We start from the raw sequence: 20,215 nt of genomic DNA on the forward strand, positions 1-20,215 counted from the left end.
GCCCGCTCCTCCCGCGTCGCATCCCCTCCGCGGAGCAGCCCGTCCTGCTGGGAGGGAGCGAACACGAACCACCAGCACCATCCCGAGGAAACTTGCAGCTCATCCGTTTTTGTTTTTCTCCAGCACTTTTCTCTGATGTCTTTTTGCTTCGTTTTATCTTGTTTTGGAGGGCTGAGTGGGGTGCAGGAAAGCAAACACAAAACAAAGTCAGAGGTGGGGAGGTGGGGAGTTGGGGAGCAAGGGGCCGTGGAGGCGCCAGGTCCTCAGCGCCCGCCCCCGGGGTGCCGGGCCCACCACCGGTCCTCTTGGCCCTACTGGGAGGTCAGCTGTTGTAGTGGCATGCTTTGAGGCCTGAGGCCGGTCCCTGCAGGCTGCCTGTAGCCTCACGAGGAGTGCTGCTTGGACTTGAGCTGTAGGCTGTCTAGGCTTGAGTTGCATGTGTCCGGGGTAGACGCTGTACAGCAAGGCGGGTGTGCCATAAGGGCAGGCGCCCGGTGACATGGTGGTGTTAAGTGAGGACCGGAGAGGTTGTTGATGTTGAGGCCCGAGTTGGGCATGCTGGGCACAGCACCGGGACCCATGCTTGAGGGCATGGTCATGGAGGAGATGGAGCTGGGGGCGGAGAACATGGACTGTGACGACAGCGGGCTCATGGAGTTGAAGAATGTGGAGCTCTTGGTGGAGAGTGGCGCTGGCGCCAGACTCTTGGTGGCCCAGTTGTTGTAGGAGTAGCCAGCGGCGTACACATCCTCAGAGGCCACTGAACCGGGGCACATAGCCGCCCTTGCACAGGTCCAGCAGCTGGTTACCCTCGCACTTGTGCCACTTGGCTCACCAGTTCTTGAACCAGACCTGCACGTGTGGCTCAGTGAGGTTGGTCCACACAGCGATCTCCTCCTGCATGCACATACTCATGTCCGGGTAGTGGTTCCTCTGGAACGTGGCCTCCAGGTCCTGCAGTTGCTGACTTGAGACACCCTATCATTTCCATCCCCAAATTTCAGCCATGAATGAGGTACAATAATATAAAACCCATCAATAACAAAAAGGGTTGGATTCAAATTGGGTTTCTGGTAGATGGGACAAATCCAGATCACCTGCCCAGATCACTAAATCCTTTTTACTAATATTTATGGAGAAGACATTTAAGATCTCTATTTGTACCTAAGTCAAGCTCCAAATTACCTATTGCTCTGTTTTACCTTCCTGAAATTTATATTTTAAAGAGATGGTCACTTTCACATAGGCATTTGATGCTTTCCAAAAAGCTCTCAAATTTCCTAGGTTTCCCTCTCTATCTATGGGACTTATTGGGATTCCTATAACTACCTGTGTAATTATCCTACTCCATCCCTATAACTGCCTCACTTTTAACTATGGCCCTTGGTTCACATTTGATCTGAAGAGGCTAGCCTGTAACTTCAGATGGTCCCATTGTAACAAGTACTAGTGTTTTCAGATGGGGAAGGCAATTCAGACAAAAGATTATTTTAGAATGACTATTTAAATAAGGTTTAGAGGGGAGCAATAGTTAAAGTTATAGGTACATTTTTATCATTAATCTTTAATTAGCCTTCTGCAATAAATCTTTTAATGAGGTTATTTTGGAGTTTTAAAGCATTTGGGGGCTTCTGCATACCAACAAAAATCGGTACAATAGTTTAAGATGAGAGCTCTCTCAATTTTAACAATTTAGAAGTTTTTCCAATTCAAAGGATCCAAGGAGATAGCCCTAAACATATTTTTCCCTGCTAATTAATTTAGAAAGAGAAAAATTTTTACCACTGTTGTTTCTGGTAGACCCTGCTGCTAGAGACCCAGAAGACCATTGGCTTGAAAACAGTCCATAAAAAAAATCAGTTTGGGAGTGCCCCAAACAAGAAGCCAATCTTGGCCAGTTCAGGGTGGGGTTTCCTTTAATTCCCGTTTAAGTACTTGCGAGCATACATAAACCCATAGGTGGTTGCCTGCATGGGCGCTCTTTTGCCTTTAGGCTTTCCATTATTAATCTGGTAGTCTAATTCAGATATGAAATGATCTGAACAAGTTTCTGAGGACAGTATGGTGGATCAAATGTGTCCTTGCTTCTGAGTTTAGCTAACCAAAGTGTTACCCTTGAAACAGTTCAACTCTTTTTTTTTTCTTAGTTTCTCCTTTCAACAGTTTACAATTACCATGGGTGTTTGGAGTACTAGATTATTGGCCTCTGGTCATGCAGTATTTACTTGCTAGTTGTAGCGGGTCTCTCTTATTCTTCAGAGCTGAATAATTCAAGCATTTGAATTAATTCTAATTCACTAGCAAAATTTCACCAGCACAATTTTTCTCGGTTCAGTGTTGGGGAAAGGTGACCTTGGCTTGGATCGTCAGTGTTGGAAAGTGAGACACACGAACACAGGGAGATCTTGACAAGGCTCTTTATTTTTGCAGAAGGGCATGAGTGCTCAAAAAGTGCATGAAGAAGGAAGACCCCCCCCCTATTTATCTCTAACACAGGCAGTGTATCTCTTCCCTTCGCATTTGTTGGGTTGGGACACACATTCTTCTCAGTTGGCTAATTTGAAACAAATTGTTACTGGGAGAAGAGGGAAAGATGGGGGTAGAGGAAGGTGTGTCAGACAAAGCAGGAACAAAATGGAGTAACCAAGTCTTACTTTGTTAGAAAAGATATGTGTTAATTCTCTCAAGACCACATGTCAATTTGTTTTTTTTGTTTGTTTGTTTTTTCAATTTAATCCAAACTTAACAAAACCCAGCCACCTATGTTTTCTTAGGCCTCCTGCCCAGATCCTCATTGGATTCTGCCTAAGTAGTGTACCAGTGCCCCTTAAGACAAGTTTTAGAAAATTGACAGAACACTGTAAACCAAGTATAATTGAAAAAATAGAAATCTTTTTTTTTTAAGATGGGGGAGTTCCCATCATGGCTCCCTGGTTAACAAACCTGACTAGTATCCATGAGGATGAGAATTCAATCTCTGGCCTTGTTCAGTGGGTTAAGGATCCAGCATTGCCATGGGCTGTGGTGTAGGTTGCAGACTCGGCTCAGATCCTGCATTACTGTGGCATAGTCTGGCAGCTACAGCTCTGACTCGATCTCTAGCCTGGGAATCTCCGTATACTGAGGAGATTGTCCTAAATAGACAAAAGACAAAAAAAAAAAAGACTCCAAGTTTTAAGTAAGAATAGTTTGAATAAAATTTTAAGGATCATCACTCACACAATTATAGCCAGAACTCTTCCTCTGCTCACTGGTGCCAAAAAGAAACATGGAGACAGAGTTTTGGGTGAAGGAGAAATAATAGCTTTATTGCTTTGCCAGGCAAAGGAGGGTCACAGCAGGCTTATGCCTCAGACTGTTCCCCACTTAGGAGAGTTTGGGAAGTGGTTTTACAGTCTGGGGAGTGAAAAATAGGGCCACGGATAAGGATCAGGGTAGAGGCAAGCTTGCGTTGTTTTCAAAGCTGGTGTTCAGTGGTCTGGTGGTCTTCTTTCCAGCATAAAGAATGCTTCATTACTGTATTCCATTCATTGAGGGGTTTAGTTCTGTAGAAGAACCCAAAGATATTGTTATCTATATACTTTGAGGAGGAACCAGGACCCTGCCCCAAGGCTGCACTATTGTTTCTTGACTGCTCCTCCCTGGGGTCTCTGAATCCACTCCCTTCCCTGATGAGCAACTGTTTGAGCCTGCCCTTTGGAACTCAGGGAAGGTCATGGAGGCTGAAGTTTATTCCCTAAAAGCAAGAAATGGGGGCCACAGAAAGAAAGCCTTGTGTGCCCAGGAGCACACAGGGCCCTGCTTGGTTTCACAATGAGATCTGGATGTCAGGGGAACTCACCAGAACTTCTAAGGAACCAGTGGGGCTCAATGGGCCTATGCTTCATACCAAGAACCAGTTCAGGATAAACTCCCAGTGGGTTATCTCTGATTTCCTGTTGGCTACACCATACATATTTGAAAAAAAAAATTAATCAGTTGATGTAAGAAATGGAAAATTTTATTTGAGCCAAACTGAGGATTATAACCAGAAAACAGCCTCTCAGAAAGTTCCAAGAACTGTTCTGCCAGTTAGAATTCAAAGCACAGTTATGTAAATTTTTGAGACAGAGGACTGTATATTAAATTATATATTATTGATGGTTTACACAATCCATATCTATGCATACAAAACAAAAATAGAGGGTCATGGTGAAACTGATAGCACTTATGGTTTGAACCTAGCCAGAACCCAGATTGGGACTTGAACCCATATGCCAGGACTCAAACCCAGCCTAAACCCAGAGTGGGGTTTGAACCCATGGATTTTAAATTAAAATCACTCACCCAGAGTCTGGACTTACTGAGGTTCAGCTTCTTTCTGTCTCAGAATAGAAGGAATTCAGTGAGAGACAAAGTGGCAAGCAAGAAATAGATTTATTTAGATACGACACTTGTAAGAGATGCAAGTAGGCAGACAAGGATGCTCTGCCCCAAGGATTAGGTGGGCTACATTTTTATAATCCAAGGGGAGTGGGGGTGGGAAAGGACTGCCTCTTCTTCTTTCTTCAAGTAGAGTAGTAGCTCTTCCTTGGTATCCAGTAAGAGAGTATTTGACCCTATAAGGTCAAACTAGGACTGTCATGGTGCTTATTCATATCAGTAGAATGGTGGTCCTTAAACTCCTGTCCTTGGTATGAACTTGAATGCAGCCCTCACCCCATCCCCCACCCAGTGACCTGAGGCATATCTCATGCCTCCACTAGTCAAGCAAGTCTGCTTTGTTCCTTCTGATGGCCCTCTTGAGCAATTATTAACTTATAGTGATCTCCCAAATTTCCCCAGATGTCCCTTTCTATCTGTGGTCCCTTATTGGGACTCCTACAACTACTTGGTAATTATCCTACTCTATCCCTATCAATGGGTGCCACGGCCCCTTACAAGATGAAGAAGGAAGGTTATCTCCTTCTTTTTTTTTTTTTTTTTTTTTTTTTTTGACTTTTTGCCTTATCTAGGCCTGCTCCAATTGGACTCCCAGGCTAGGAGTCCAATTGGAGCTATAGCTGCCGGCCTACACCACAGCCACAGCAACGCAGGATCTCAGCTGCGTCTGTGACCCACACCACAGCTCACAACAGCACCAGATCCTTAACCCACTAAGCAAGGCCAGGGATAGAACCTGCAACCTCATGGTTCCTAGTCAGATTCGTTAACCACTGAGCCATGACCGGAACCCCAGTCTCCTTCTATTACCTATGAGCTGTGACCCTGGATGAGATTAAGAAGCCATGTCTTCTCCTAAGGAGGTCTGGTTAATGCAGACACACAACATACACTAAAGGGGAGGAAAGAGACCCAAGTGATCAAAAAAAAATTTTATATTTAAATTCTTCTCCTCTTCCCATAAAATACGAATTTTATTTCATCAGGAGTTAGAGACAGAAATTGTCATTTAATAATCTGTCACCTGCTAGTATTTAGTTTCACTGCATTTTCTGAAGTATAAATGATAGACATCTGTGGTTTCAATGTCCTCCTTGGATACATTTTTCATTGAGATTTTCTTTCTTTAAATTGTTGCTTTTGTATAGGTGGTACTCTACAAGTGGTTTCAGAATTAACTCCTCTCTTTCCTTATGAAAACCACTTTCCTCTGTAAAATTTTGTTCAGCCAGTTTAAAGTAAGTAGACTCATTGAAGTACATTCATAGATTCAATATTAAATATTACCATTTCAACCAGATAAAATTTGAACATCAATATTAGACAAGGTCGTCACATGTAATGTAAGTTGTATATTTATAATTCACTGAACCAAGTAATGAGTATGCAATTAGTAGCATAGCAGAAAGATTTGTTGAAAACCAGAGCTATTTTTGTTATCAGATGAGTGAGTATTCTCTAAGTGTTTTTCCTAAGGACAAAATGTGCTCCTCTAAAATGGGATAAGAGCCACTCCAAAATGAGAAGTCATCTCACTTGGATGCATTTTATTGGAAAACACTCACCAGGGGTCAATTCCTGCTTCAGCTGGTAGAGAACTAAGCAGACCGTGATATGTCATCACCAGATTCTATTCAAGGATTAATGGCTCCAAAGAACAAGATGCCTCTTTAAATCTTCCTGTAATGTTACACCCAATAGTGACTCGTTCCACCATTCCAGTCCCTTTTGCACATTGAGGGGCAGAGGATGGCTTTTCACAAGTCTCAGAGGAACAGGGGACATGGATAATCCAGTACAGGTTCTAAGTCATCTCTTTTGGTTCAGGCCAAGTCATGGCACCCATGAGATCTGCCAAAACAGAAGCTCTCCTCCCCTGGGGTGGGTGGGGTAGCAATAGATGGAATTTGCTTAGAGTCATCTCTCACCACAAGGGAAATCTACAATGTCCCTGGAAAGATATGGTCTAATTCTGCTACTAATTTGGTTTAAATGACCTTGAAAGGTTGAGGGATTTCTGTAACTCCTTCACTCCATATATAAAAGGCTGTGATAATGAATTTCAGGGCAGCACCTGTTGGCCTTCACAAATCAGAACTGAGGATCCAGAAGTGGGACTGAAACTTGTCTTCCTTTGCACCTCAGCAGGATACCACCTCACCTGGAAATTCATCTTTAAGGTACAGTGTGTTCATCTTGGTGTTGTCAGGTGCGGGATCAGCTTATACCTGGTGCTGGGAGTTGACACTCATTTCTTATACATGTGTCCTTGGTGGCCATTTGGACTCATTTTTCCCTCCCTTTGAACACCCCACTTTGCACTAGTCTGGGAACAGGGTTAGACCAATAGAGTTTTTCCACTCTGATTTCTGCATGTTGGTTATGCATGCATTTCAAGTTAGTATGAAAAAACATAAATCAGTTTTTGATCTCACTGAGAAAGTCTCTCTTGAGATTAAATAAAATACAGAACATACCTCATATTGATTAATGGACAACTTAGTGCCAAGGAAACATTTATTATGGGTGCCAGAATCAAGGAGGCATCTTAGAAAGCTGAAGGTCTTGAGAATTAATCTATAATTTGGGGTTTTTACTTGACTAAATAACATAGGACTTGGGAAAGTAAATTGTAGAATTATCTTTTGTTTTGGTTTATACACCTAATCATTATCTAGCCCCTCATTAAATGACATAAGTGATTGAGCCTTACACAAAATCAAGGTTTATATAAATGTTATTTGATTAACTTGATATTTATTTAAAGGGCATTCTAGTATGCTTTCAGAGTAAGTTAATTAGTAAACGAAATTTATGAATTCCCGAAGGAGTAATATCTTTTCCAGATTGGCAATTTTTGCTGCAAATAAAACTAATTATTTGAATAGATATAAACTTGAGCAAAAAAAAAAAGTCTTTGCTGTGAGGATGCGGAGAAATAGAACTGATTGAAGAACAGACCCCTTCTGCTAAAGTCTAATTATTTATATTTGCCCTTTAGTTATGTTCAAGGCAACCAGACATCCTCATTTGGAAGATATGCACTGAAATACAAAACCCCTATAATGCCAAAGGTGCAGATTATTCCCTTGAACCTGATACTAATGGATTTCCCTGACTCTTAGAACCAGAAAAAACCCTGATGAACCTCTAAACCGAACACCTCATTTCACAGATGAGGATACTGAAGTATCTTTGCCAAAATCTAAAAAGAAAGTTTGTAAACAAAGTGAAAGAAAGTCATAAAATAAAAAGCATTTAAACATGTACCTAAGAAATAAATACATTAATAATAATATGGTTGAAATCACAATAGGCCAAATATCATCCAATGAAAATAGAGGAAATAGAAATTAATAATTGGCCATTTAGAATATCTACTGTGAGAAACCTGAACATTTCTTTTTACTTATCTCAAACTATGTATCTTCCTTATTAGCACAAAAATGCAAATAAATTTTGTTAAAATTTGTGTTTTTTATTTGTTTAAGCAATGAGTTTTTTTAATGTTTAATACTATTGAACACATAGGACTCTATATCAGCACTGTCACAATTTATTCATTAATTCAACAAATAATTTTTGAGTGTCAACTACTTTCCAGTGTCTGTCTTGAGATGGCACATTCAGGTATGATCTCCTGAGTACAGAACCAGAAGCTGTGCTTATGTCTTTTCACTAAGTGCTGAACACATCAATAGTTTGGTATTTTCTGCCCTAGTGGATACTAAAAGCACCTCTACAGAAGAGGATTTTCTAAGTCTATAAATGTTCCAACACTCCCATAACAGCAGAGGGCCATATGGAATTATACAGTCAATATTTAAGAATACATAGCTTGTAATTGACCTGCAATTATAATTCTAGGAGTTTCTGCTCCAGATATGCTTGTGAACAAAATATATGATTCACTGCAATTTTTTGCAATAGATCCAAATAAATTTAATGTCCATCAACACAAGAATGCTTAAATAAATTATGGCATATCCATTAAAAATGGCAACCATAAAAAAATACAGGCTGACAGGGAAATATTTTCTGAAGTGAAAAAATAATGCAGAGCAGTGTATATACTATGGTTCTGCTTGCAAAAAAAAAATTCTCATATGTGGTTTCATTAAAATGGAAATATAAATAAGACATTATTAACAGTGGGTGTCTTTGAGATGAGTATCAGGCAAGAGCAAGAAAAAAAGAAGACTTTTAGTTTTATATCCTTTGGTTTTTTTTTTTTTTTTTTTTTTGCTTTTTTTAGGGCCACACCACCCATGACATATGGAAGTTCCCAGGCTAGGGGTCAAATCAGAGCTGCAAGCTGCCAGCCTATCTCACAGCCACAGCAATGCAGGATCCAAGCCATGTCTGCAATCTACATCTTAGCTCACAGCAACATTGGAATCCCAATGTGATTCCAATGTGAGGCCAGGGATCAAACCTGCATCTTCATGGATACCAGTCACATTTGTCTCTGCTGCACCACAATGGGACCTCCACTTTCAGTACTTTTTGAAATGTTTTGCTGTATACATGCACTATATTTACATGTTTTATTTTTTTATTCTTTTTTTTTTTTTTTGGTCTTGCCATTTCTTGGACCGCTCCCCCAGCATATGGAGGTTCCCAGGCTATGGGTCGAATCGGAGCCGTAGCCACCGGCCTACGCCAGAGCCACAGCAACGTGGGATCCAAGGCCCATCTGCAACCTACACCACAGCTCACGGCAACACAGGATCCTTAACCCACTGAGCAAGGCCAGGGATCCAACCTGCAACTTCATAGTTCCTAGTCAGATTCGCTAACCACTGAGCCATGACAGGAACTCCATATATTTACATGTTTTAAAATGCAGTCTTGGAGTTCCCGTCGTGGTGCAGTGGTTAACGAATCCGACTAGGAACCATGAGGTTGCGGATTCGATCCCTGCCCTTGCTCGCTGGATTAACGATCCGGCGTTGCCCTGAGCTGTGGTGTAGGTTGCAGACGCGCCTCGGATCCCGCGTTGCTGTGGCTCTGGCATAGGCCGGTGGCTACTGCTCCGATTCGACCCCTAGCCTGGGAACCTCCATATGCTGCAGGAGCGGCCCAAGAAATAGCAGAAAGACAAAAAAAAAAATGCACTCTTAAAGGAAAGATTTTGCTAACAGTGTAAAACTTCAAAACTTGTTGACCAAATCATTTGTAGTATTTTCTGAGAAGAAAGATTGAATAAATTATGGCATGCAATAATTTTCATATGTATCTCCAAATATATGGACCATCACAACAAGAAGAAACAAATTTTAACTGTCCTATAGGAGTTCCCTTCCTGGCTCAGCAGTTAACAAACCCTAATAGGATGCATGAGGATGCAGGTTCGATCCCTGGCCTTGCTCAGTGGGTTAAGGATCTGGCATTACTGTGAGCTGTGATGTAGGTTGCAGACATGGTTCAGATCCTGTGTTGCTGTGGCTGTGGCACAGACTAGCAGGTGTAGCTCTGATTCAGTCCCTAGCCTGGGAACCTCCATAAGCTGCAGGTGCAGCTCTAAAAAGCAAAACACAAAAACAAAAACAAAACTGTCTTATAATACTCATCAAGAAAAAGGAAGTGAGAATGTATACATGTATGTGTAACTGGGTCACCATGCTGTACAATAGGAAAAAAAGTAATGTATCGGGGTAATAAAAAAAAAAATTAGAAAAGGAAAAAGAAAGTGAATCCTGCTCCAAGTCTGTATTTTGGTCTTGAGTGTCTTTTCTCTTTCAATACCACTACCAGTGCCAACTATGTTTGCTCTCCTTGTCTCGCATGCTCATTATTTCCTCCTCCCTCTCTAGTCTTCCTGAATTTGTGCATTTAGACATAGCTGCCTCTCTCGTACCTCTTGATTTTCTAAAGAATCATGATTCGTTGATTACAATGATCCAGCTTATTTAGAAACTGCACTCTGTGAGGCAGAAATGTGGGATAAAAACCCCATGATTTTATTCTTACTCAGCAGAGCAGTAGAGATGATTAAAGTGCCTTTGTTCCAAGTATTCATTTTCTAAAAGAAAAAAATGTTTCTGGAAATACAACTGTTTGGGGAAATCAGACTCCTCTAGAGCCCATTCTTTTCTAAAGATACACCGTTCATTTTCTGTTCAGAAAAAAAGTAGCATTGATTAGTGGCAGTCAAATAGCAATTAGGCTGGGATCAAGTGGGGAAGGATAATATTTTAGCCAAATTTTATGTTTTAGCCACCTTACCTTTCAAGATTTTTAATGGTAGTAGAATATAAAAGTTGCTAGAGAAGTTATCACTTTTAGCTCAAAATTTTTTTGGAGAATTTTGACTCAGCAGACAAGTGATGCCAGCATGAGAGAATCATAAACTTTCTTGTTCAATGGACAAAATGCCTAAGATGCATTGGGTGAAGTATGCCATATTAAGCAAGGTCCTTGGCCAACAGTAGTTTAGTCTAGTTAATGGGACAATGTTATGGCTCAGCTAGGCACATAGACTCTCTGTGCTTTAGTGGGATTGGGCAAATGCAGACCCAGGCTTCTCTGTGATTGGCAGGAGAGACTCTAATACTTCCCAATTCCCTTCCAACCCAAATTAGGTGACTAGACATCAAATGGAACAGCTGAGATGTTGTCAATATAACCTGCAAAGGTTGGCAGTGACGAGGGAAATGGAGGAGGCTAAACAGTTTTCTCTTGCTTTGTAGTGTTTTACTGTTCCATTTTACAGATGAGAAAACAGACTTCATTCAAGCACCTTACCCATATGAAAAGTAGAGGTCTACTAACTCCTAAAGGAAGAGGGCTCTTTCTATGACTTAAATAGGGCTGTGCTCCTGGAAGGGTTAATTCTTAGGGTATTGAAAATTTCCATCTGTGAGAATGATGCATAATTCATAATGGTGTCAGGAAGATGCATATATTGATATAAAGTCTTTTAATTTTTTTTTTCCTTTTCGGGCCACACTAGAGGCATATGGAGGTTCTCAGGCTGGGGATCAAATTGAAGCTACAGCCTACACTGCAGTCACAGCAACACAGGATCTGAGCCATGTCTATGACCTACACCACAGCTCACAGCAATGCCAGATCCTTAACCCACTGAGCAAGGCCAGGGATCGAACCCGCAACTTCATGGTTCCTGGTCAGATTCATTTCCACTGTGCCACAACGGGAACTGCTGCTTTTAATTTTTTTTATTTTGAAATCATTTTAGATTTAGATGGAGTTGCAAATCTGTCACCTCAGTTTTCTTTAATATTAATACCTTGGAGTTCCCATTGTGACTCAGTGGAAACATATCTGACTAGCACCCATGAGGACACAGGTTTGATCCCCAGCCTCGCTCAGTGGATTAAGGATCTGGTGTTGCCATGAGCTGTGGTATGGGTCACATACAGAGCTCAGATCTGGCATTGCTGTGGCTGTAGTGTAGGGCAGCAGCTGCAGCTCCTATTCAGCCCGTTGCCTGGGAACCTCCATATGTCACAGGTGCAGCCCCCCCCCAAAAAAAGACAAAAAAGTAAATAAATTTAAATTAAAATATATTAATATCTTACATAACCAGTATATTTATCAAAACTATGAAATTAAAAACTGGTACAGTATAGAGTTCCCATTGTGGCTCAGCGGAAATGAATCTGACTAGTATCCATGAGGATTCAGGTAAGATTCCAGTCCTTGTTCAGTGGGTCAGGAATCTAGCATTGCTGTGAGATATGGTGTAGGTCACAGATGTGGCTCATATCCTGAGTTGCTATGGCTGTGGTGTAGCCCAGCAGCTATAGCTCTGATTCGACCCCTAGCCTGGAAACATCCATATGCTGCATATTCAACCCTGAAGAGCGCGCGCATGTGCGCACACACACACACACACACACACACACACACACATACACACACATACACACACACACAAATTGGTACAGTTAATTTAACTGCAGATTTTATTCTGAGTTCTCCAGTTTTTCAATTAATGTCCTTTTTCAGGATCCAGAGTAAAATACTACATTGTATTATGCGAAATGCGTAGATATTTAATCTCCTCCAACCTGTGACAGGTTTTCAGTCTTTCCTTGTCTTTTGTGACCTTGACACTTTTAATGAGTTGTGATCAGGTGTTTTGTAGACAGAGTTCTGGGCAAAGCAGAAGGAACAGTTTTATTGCTTTGCCAGGCAAAGGAGGCCACAGCAGTCTAATCCCTCAAAACTGTGTCCTCCTCTGAGAGGAGATAACAAGGGGTTTCATAGGTTTAGCTTGGAAGACAGGGTTCTTGATGAAGGTGTCTATATTATTTTCCCTCCATAGATCATTTCAGAGTCATCAAGTCTGTTCTCAGTTGGTCAGGTGATGGTTTCCGATTGTCTCTGAGGTTATCATTTCTTGAACTTTTCTTTAGAAAGAAGGTTGTTTACAGGAAAGGGATGATAGGGAGTGTTTCAATTACAAAAGAAAATACTAGGTCCAATATAACTCTAACTAGAAAGTAACCATTAGGAAAAGAAAGCAATCAAGCAAGGAAGAAATCATTTGTACAAACTGGTAAGGATACATTCATGGGCCAAGGCATGGCATAACATCATGGAGACTGTTTTAATTTTTTCATTTTTTTAAAATATTTTTTTTATATAATGATTTTTATTTTTTTCCATTATAGCTGGTTTACTATGGAGACCATTTTAACTAGTTTTTATCTGTAACCTATGTTTCTGAATTATTAACACTTGAGTCAGCCTTTTGAGACTGAGGGGAGGCCTGGGAGGTCAAATAAAAACATTGCTCTTTAAAACACAAGGCTTTAGAGTTCTCACTGTGGCTCAGTGGAAACAAATCTAACTAGCATCCATGAGGACACAGGTTTGATCCCTGGCCTTGTTCGGTGGGTTAAGGATCCAGCATTGCCATGAGCTGTGGTGTAGGTGACAGATGTGGCTCAGATCCTGAGTCGCTGTGGCTGTGACGTAGGCCAGCAGTTGTAGCTCCAATTGGACCCCTAGCCTGGGAACCTCCACAGGCCACAAGTGAGGCCCTAAAAGCAAATTAATTAATTAATTAATTAATTAAATAAAACACAAGGATTTAGGGGCTTGTATATGGTTTCATATTTGGCACTATCTCTGGTGGGGGGAGGGGATGGTGATCAAGAATTTGTGGTCATATGTTAAAATAGCCAAAATAATAAATTTTGGAGAGGCTGTTTGAAGCTATGCAAACACCCCGTTTCTCCTTAAAAATTTCATCTACTAATTTGATCATTCCTCAAAGAATCCTACCTGCAGGAACCACTGTGGTGTTCTCATGGTGACTTTTCTATTCCTTTCTTTCCTTCCACATGTATTCATTGGAATTATTCTGAAAGAAATAATTGCTTGTTCTCCCCCATTTATTTATTTTAATAATTTGTATTGGATTCATTCTTTGGGTTGTGACTAATATCATGTTATTTATTTTGTTGCTCAAATTGTTCCCAGTTCTAGCTTATTGGGAGCACATTCAAGTTGGCACTCCAACTTTTATCAATACCACTCACCTTTTTTAAGCCCTTTCATACTTTTTGGCATTATGAAATGCTCATTACAAAGAATTTCAAAAGGGAATGTGTGCCCAGGGTTTCTTTACCTGAAGTCAGTGGTCTGCATAAGAAATTTGGGGGGAAGGCATGGTAAATGTAAGAGAAGCAAGGTAAATAGCACATTTTTTCTTGAAAGAAGAGGAAAGTAATTTTTATTTCTTTAACTTTTTATTTGGAAAATAATCAATTGAAATGTTACAAGAATAATTCTTCTTAATTAAATTTTATTTTTTTAATTATTTCCCCAATACAATTTCTTTTCTACGGTACAGCATGGTGACCCAGTTACACATACATGTACACATTCTATTTTCTCACATTGTCATACTCCATCACAAGTGACTAGACATAGTTCCCAGTGCTACACAGCAGGATCTCATTGCTAACCCATTCCAAAGGCAATAGTTTGCATCCATTAACCCAAGCTCCCAATCCACCCCACTCCCTCCCCCTTCCCCTTGGCAACCACAAGTCTATTCTCCAAGTCCATGGCTTTCTTTTCTGTGGAAAGATTCATTTGTACCTTATATTAGATTCCAGATAGAAGTGATATCATGTGGTATTTGTCTTTCTCTTTCTGACTTACTTCACTCAGTATGAGAGTCTCTGTTCCAACCATGTTGCTGCAGATGGCATTTATTTTGTTCTTTTTATGACTGAGTAGTATTCCATTGTGTATATATAATATAACACTTCTTCCTAATCCAATCATCTGTCGATGGACATTTGTGTTGTTTCCATGTCTTGGCTGTTGTGAATAGTGCTGCAGTGAACATGTGGGTGCACGTGTCTCTTTTAAGGAAAATTTTGTCTGGATGTATGCCCAAGAGTGGGATTGTTGGGTCATAGGTAGTTCTATGTATAGTTTTCTAAGGTACCTCCATACTGTTCTCCATGGTGGTTGTACCAGCTTACATTCCCACCAACGGTGCAGAAGGGTTCCCTTTTCTCCATGCGTCCTCCAGCACTTGCTATTTGTGGACTTATTAATGATGGCCCTTCTGACTGGTGCGAGGTGGTATCTCACCGTAGTTTTGATTTGTATTTCTCTAATAACCAGTGATGTTGAGCATTTTTTTCATGTGCTTGTTGGCCATCTGTATATCTTCCTTGGAAAAATGTCTATTCAGGTATTTTTCCCATTGTTCAATTGGGTTGTTGGCTTTTTTGCCATTGAGTTGTGTAAGTTGTTTATATATTCTAAAGATTAAGCCCTTGTCAGTTGCATCATTTGAAACTATTTTTTCCCATTCTGTAAGTTGTCTCTTTGTTTTCTGTTTGGTTTCCTTTGCTGTGCAAAAGCTTGTCAGTTTGATTTATGGTTTATTTTTGCTTTTATTTCTATTGCTTCGGGAGACTCTGACCTGAGAAAATATTCATGAGGTTGATGTCAGAGAATGTTTTGCCTATGCTCTCTTCCAGGAGTTTGATGGTGTCTTGTCTTATATTTAAGTCTTTAAGCCATTTTGAGTTTGTTTTCATGCATGGTGTGAGGGTATGTTAGAGTTTCATTGATTTGCATGCAGCTGTCCAGGTTTCCCAGCAATACTTGCTAAAAAGACTGCCTTTTTTGGAGTTCCCATCATGGCGCAGTGGTTAACGAATCCGACTGGGAACCATGAGGTTGTGGGTTCGCTCCCTGCCCTTGCTCAGTGGGTTAACAATCTGGCGTTGCCGTGAGCTGTAGGTTGCAGACGCGGCTCAGGTCCCGAGTTGCTGTGGCTCTGGTGTAGGCCAGCAGCTACAGCTCCAATTCGACCCCTAGCCTGAGAACCTCCATATGCTGCGGGAATGGCCCAAGAAATAGCAAAAAGACCAAAAAAGAAGGCTGCCTTTTTTTCTCATTTTATGTTCTTGCCTCCTTTGTCAAAGATAAATTGACCATAGGTGGCTGGGTTTATTTTTGCGTTCTCTGTTCTCTTCCATTGGTCTGTATGTCTATTTTGGTACCAGTACCACACTGTCTTGAGGACTGTGGCTTTGTAATATTGCCTGAAGTCTGGGAGAGAGATGCCTCATGCTTGGTTTTTGTTCCTCAGAATTGCTTTGACAATTCTGGTTTTTTGTGATTCCATATAAGTTTTTGGATTGTTTGTTCTAGTTCTGTGAAAAATGTCATGGGTAATTGGATAGGGATTGCATTGAATCTGTAGATTGCTTTGGGTAATGTGGCCATTTTTACAATATGATTTTTCCAATTGGAATTTCTTTACATCTTTTTTAATTTCCTTGATTAATGTTTTATAGTTTTCAGCATATAAATCCTTTACCTCTTTGGTCAGGTGTGTCCCCAGGTATTTGATTTTTGGGGGTGCAATTTTGAAATGTATTGTGTTATTGTATTCCTTTTCTAATGTTTCATTGCTAGTATACAGAAATGCAACTGATTTCTGAATGTTAATCTTATATCCTGCTACTTGTTGAATTTCTTGATCAGTTCAAGTAGTTTTTGGGTTGAGTCCTTAGGATTTTCTATATATAGTATCATGTCATCTGCATACAGTGACTTTTTACCACTTCTCTTCCTATTTGGATGCCTTTTATTTCTTTTGTTTGTCTGATTGCTGTGGCTAGGACTTCTAATACTATGTTGAATAACAATGGTGAGAGTGGGCATCCCTGTCTTGTTCCAGATTTTAGGGGGAAGGCTTTCAGCTTTTCTCCATTGAGTATTATATTTCCTGTGTGTTTGTCATAAATGGCTTTGATTATGTTAAAGAATGTTCCCTCTATACCCACTTTGGCGAGAGCTTTGATCATGAATGGATGTTAGACTTTGTCAAATGTTTTTTTCTGCATCTATTGAGATGATCATGTGATTTTTGACTTTTCTTTTGTTAGTGTGGTGCATGACGTTGATTGATTTGCTTATGTTGAACCATCCTTGTGTACCTGGGATGAATCCTACCTGGTTGTGGTGTATGATCTTTCCAATGTGTTGTTGGATTGGATTGGCTAAAATTTTGTTGAGAATTTTTGCATCTATATTCATCAAAGATATTGGTCAATAGTTTTCTTTTTTGGTGGTATCTTTGTCTAATTTTGGAAATAAGGTGATGGTGGCATCATAGAATGTCTTTGGGAGTGTTCCTTCTTCAACCTTTTGGAAAAGTTTAAGGAGGATACTGGTCAAAAGTTCCTATTTGTATGTTTGGTAGAATTCACCTGTGAAGCCATCTAGTCCTGCATTTTTATTTGTAGGGAGTGTTTTTATAGCATATTCAATTTCATTTCTAGTGATTGGTCTGTTCAGTTGGTCTGTTTCTTCTTCTTTTTTTTTTTTTCATCTTAAACTTCTTTTTTTTTTTTATTTTCCCACTGTACAGCAAGGGGGTCAGGTTATCCTTACATGTATACATTACAATTACAGTTTTTCCCCCACCATTTCTTCTGTTGCAACATGAGTATCTAGACATAGTTCTCAATGCTATTCAGCGGGATCTCCTTGTAAATCTATTCTAGGTTGTGTCTGATAAGCCCAAGCTCCCGATCCCTCCCACTCCCTCCCCCTCCCATCAGGCAACCACAAGTCTCTTCTCCAAGTCCATGATTTTCTCTTCTGAGGAGATGTTCATTTGTGCTGGATATTAGATTCCAGTTATAAGTGATATCATATGGTATTTGTCTTTGTCTTTCTGGCTCATTTCACTCAGTATGAGATTCTCTAGTTCCATCCATATTGCTGCAAATGGCATGATGTCATCCTTTTTTATGGCTGAGTAGTATTCCATTGTGTATATATACCACCTCTTCCGAATCCAATCCTCTGTCGATGGACATTTGGATTGTTTCCATGTCCTGGCTATTGTGAATAGTGCTGCAATGAACATGCGGGTGCATGTGTCTCTTTTAAAGTAGAGCTTTGTCCGGATAGATGCCCAAGAGTGGGATTGCAGGGTCATATGGAAGTTCTATGTATAGATTTCTAAGGTATCTCCAAACTGTTCTCCATAGTGGCTGTACCAGTTTCCACTCCCACCAACAGTGCAGGAGGGTTCCCTTTTCTCCACAGCCCCTCCAGCACTTGTTATTTGTGGATTTATTAATGATGGCCATTCTGACTGGTGTGAGGTGGTATCTCATGGTAGTTTTGATTTGCATTTCTCTTATAATCAGCGATGTTGAGCATTTTTTCATGTGTTTGCTGGCCATCTGTGTATCTTCTTTGGAGAAATGTCTGTTCAGGTCTTTTGCCCATTTTTCCATTGGGTTGTTGGTTTTTTTGCTGTTGAGTTGTATAAGTTGCTTATATATTCTAGAGATTAAGCCCTTGTCAGTTGCATCATTTGAAACTATTTTCTCCCATTCTGAAAGTTGTCTTTTTGTTTTCTTTTGGGTTTCCTTTGCTGTGCAAAAGCTTTTCAGTTTGATGAGGTCCCATGGGTTTATTTTTCCTCTCATTTCTATTGCTTTGGGAGACTGACCTGAGAAAATATTCATGATGTTGCTGTCAGAGAGTGTTTTGCCTATGTTTTCTTCTAGGAGTTTGATGGTGTCCTGTCGTATATTTAAGTCTTTCAGCCATTTGGAGTTTATTTTTGTGCATGGTGTGAGGGTGTGTTCTCGTTTCATTGCTTTGCATGCAGCTGTCCAGGTTTCCCAGCAATGCTTGCTGAATAGACTTTCCTTTTCCCATTTGATGTTCTTGCCTCCCTTGTCAAAGATTAATTGACCATAGGTGTCAGGGTTTATTTCCGGATTCTCTATTCTGTTCCATTGGTCTGTCTGTCTGTTTTGATACCAGTACCACACTCTTTTGATGACTGTGGCTTTGTAGTATTTCTTGAAGTCTGGGAGAGTGATGCCTCCTGCTTGGTTTTTGTTTCTCAGGATTGCTTTGGCGATTCTGGGTCTTTTGTGGTTCCATATAAATGTTTGGATTGTTTGTTCTAGTTCTGTGAAAAATGTCATGGGTAATTGGATAGGGATTGCATTGAATCTGTAGATTGCTTTGGGTAATGTGGCCATTTTTACAATATGATTTTTCCAATTGGAATTTCTTTACATCTTTTTTAATTTCCTTGATTAATGTTTTATAGTTTTCAGCATATAAATCCTTTACCTCTTTGGTCAGGTGTGTCCCCAGGTATTTGATTTTTGGGGGTGCAATTTTGAAATGTATTGTGTTATTGTATTCCTTTTCTAATGTTTCATTGCTAGTATACAGAAATGCAACTGATTTCTGAATGTTAATCTTATATCCTGCTACTTGTTGAATTTCTTGATCAGTTCAAGTAGTTTTTGGGTTGAGTCCTTAGGATTTTCTATATATAGTATCATGTCATCTGCATACAGTGACTTTTTACCACTTCTCTTCCTATTTGGATGCCTTTTATTTCTTTTGTTTGTCTGATTGCTGTGGCTAGGACTTCTAATACTATGTTGAATAACAATGGTGAGAGTGGGCATCCCTGTCTTGTTCCAGATTTTAGGGGGAAGGCTTTCAGCTTTTCTCCATTGAGTATTATATTTCCTGTGTGTTTGTCATAAATGGCTTTGATTATGTTAAAGAATGTTCCCTCTATACCCACTTTGGCGAGAGCTTTGATCATGAATGGATGTTAGACTTTGTCAAATGTTTTTTTCTGCATCTATTGAGATGATCATGTGATTTTTGACTTTTCTTTTGTTAGTGTGGTGCATGACGTTGATTGATTTGCTTATGTTGAACCATCCTTGTGTACCTGGGATGAATCCTACCTGGTTGTGGTGTATGATCTTTCCAATGTGTTGTTGGATTGGATTGGCTAAAATTTTGTTGAGAATTTTTGCATCTATATTCATCAAAGATATTGGTCAATAGTTTTCTTTTTTGGTGGTATCTTTGTCTAATTTTGGAAATAAGGTGATGGTGGCATCATAGAATGTCTTTGGGAGTGTTCCTTCTTCAACCTTTTGGAAAAGTTTAAGGAGGATACTGGTCAAAAGTTCCTATTTGTATGTTTGGTAGAATTCACCTGTGAAGCCATCTAGTCCTGCATTTTTATTTGTAGGGAGTGTTTTTATAGCATATTCAATTTCATTTCTAGTGATTGGTCTGTTCAGTTGGTCTGTTTCTTCTTCTTTTTTTTTTTTTCATCTTAAACTTTCTTTTTTTTTTTATTTTCCCACTGTACAGCAAGGGGGTCAGGTTATCCTTACATGTATACATTACAATTACAGTTTTTCCCCCACCATTTCTTCTGTTGCAACATGAGTATCTAGACATAGTTCTCAATGCTATTCAGCGGGATCTC

The 20,215-nt window shown here is 40.0% G+C and overlaps 1 long non-coding RNA gene and 1 pseudogene across 1 annotated transcript in view; one reads left to right on the plus strand and one right to left on the minus strand.

The window, feature by feature from the left end:
* Positions 1–252: 252 nt before the first annotated feature.
* Positions 253–1,973, minus strand: LOC110258922 (annotated as a pseudogene).
* A 3,178-nt stretch (positions 1,974–5,151) lies between these two features.
* Positions 5,152–20,215, plus strand: part of LOC110258921 — a 55,832-nt gene continuing 40,768 nt past the window's right edge. The window contains exon 1 of the long non-coding RNA XR_002341283.1: positions 5,152–6,602. This is a non-coding gene — a long non-coding RNA (uncharacterized LOC110258921). The remainder of the gene's footprint in view (positions 6,603–20,215) is intronic.

The sequence above is a fragment of the Sus scrofa genome, unplaced genomic scaffold (genome assembly GCF_000003025.6).
Source record: "Sus scrofa isolate TJ Tabasco breed Duroc unplaced genomic scaffold, Sscrofa11.1 Contig56, whole genome shotgun sequence".
Lineage (NCBI taxonomy): Eukaryota > Metazoa > Chordata > Mammalia > Artiodactyla > Suidae > Sus > Sus scrofa.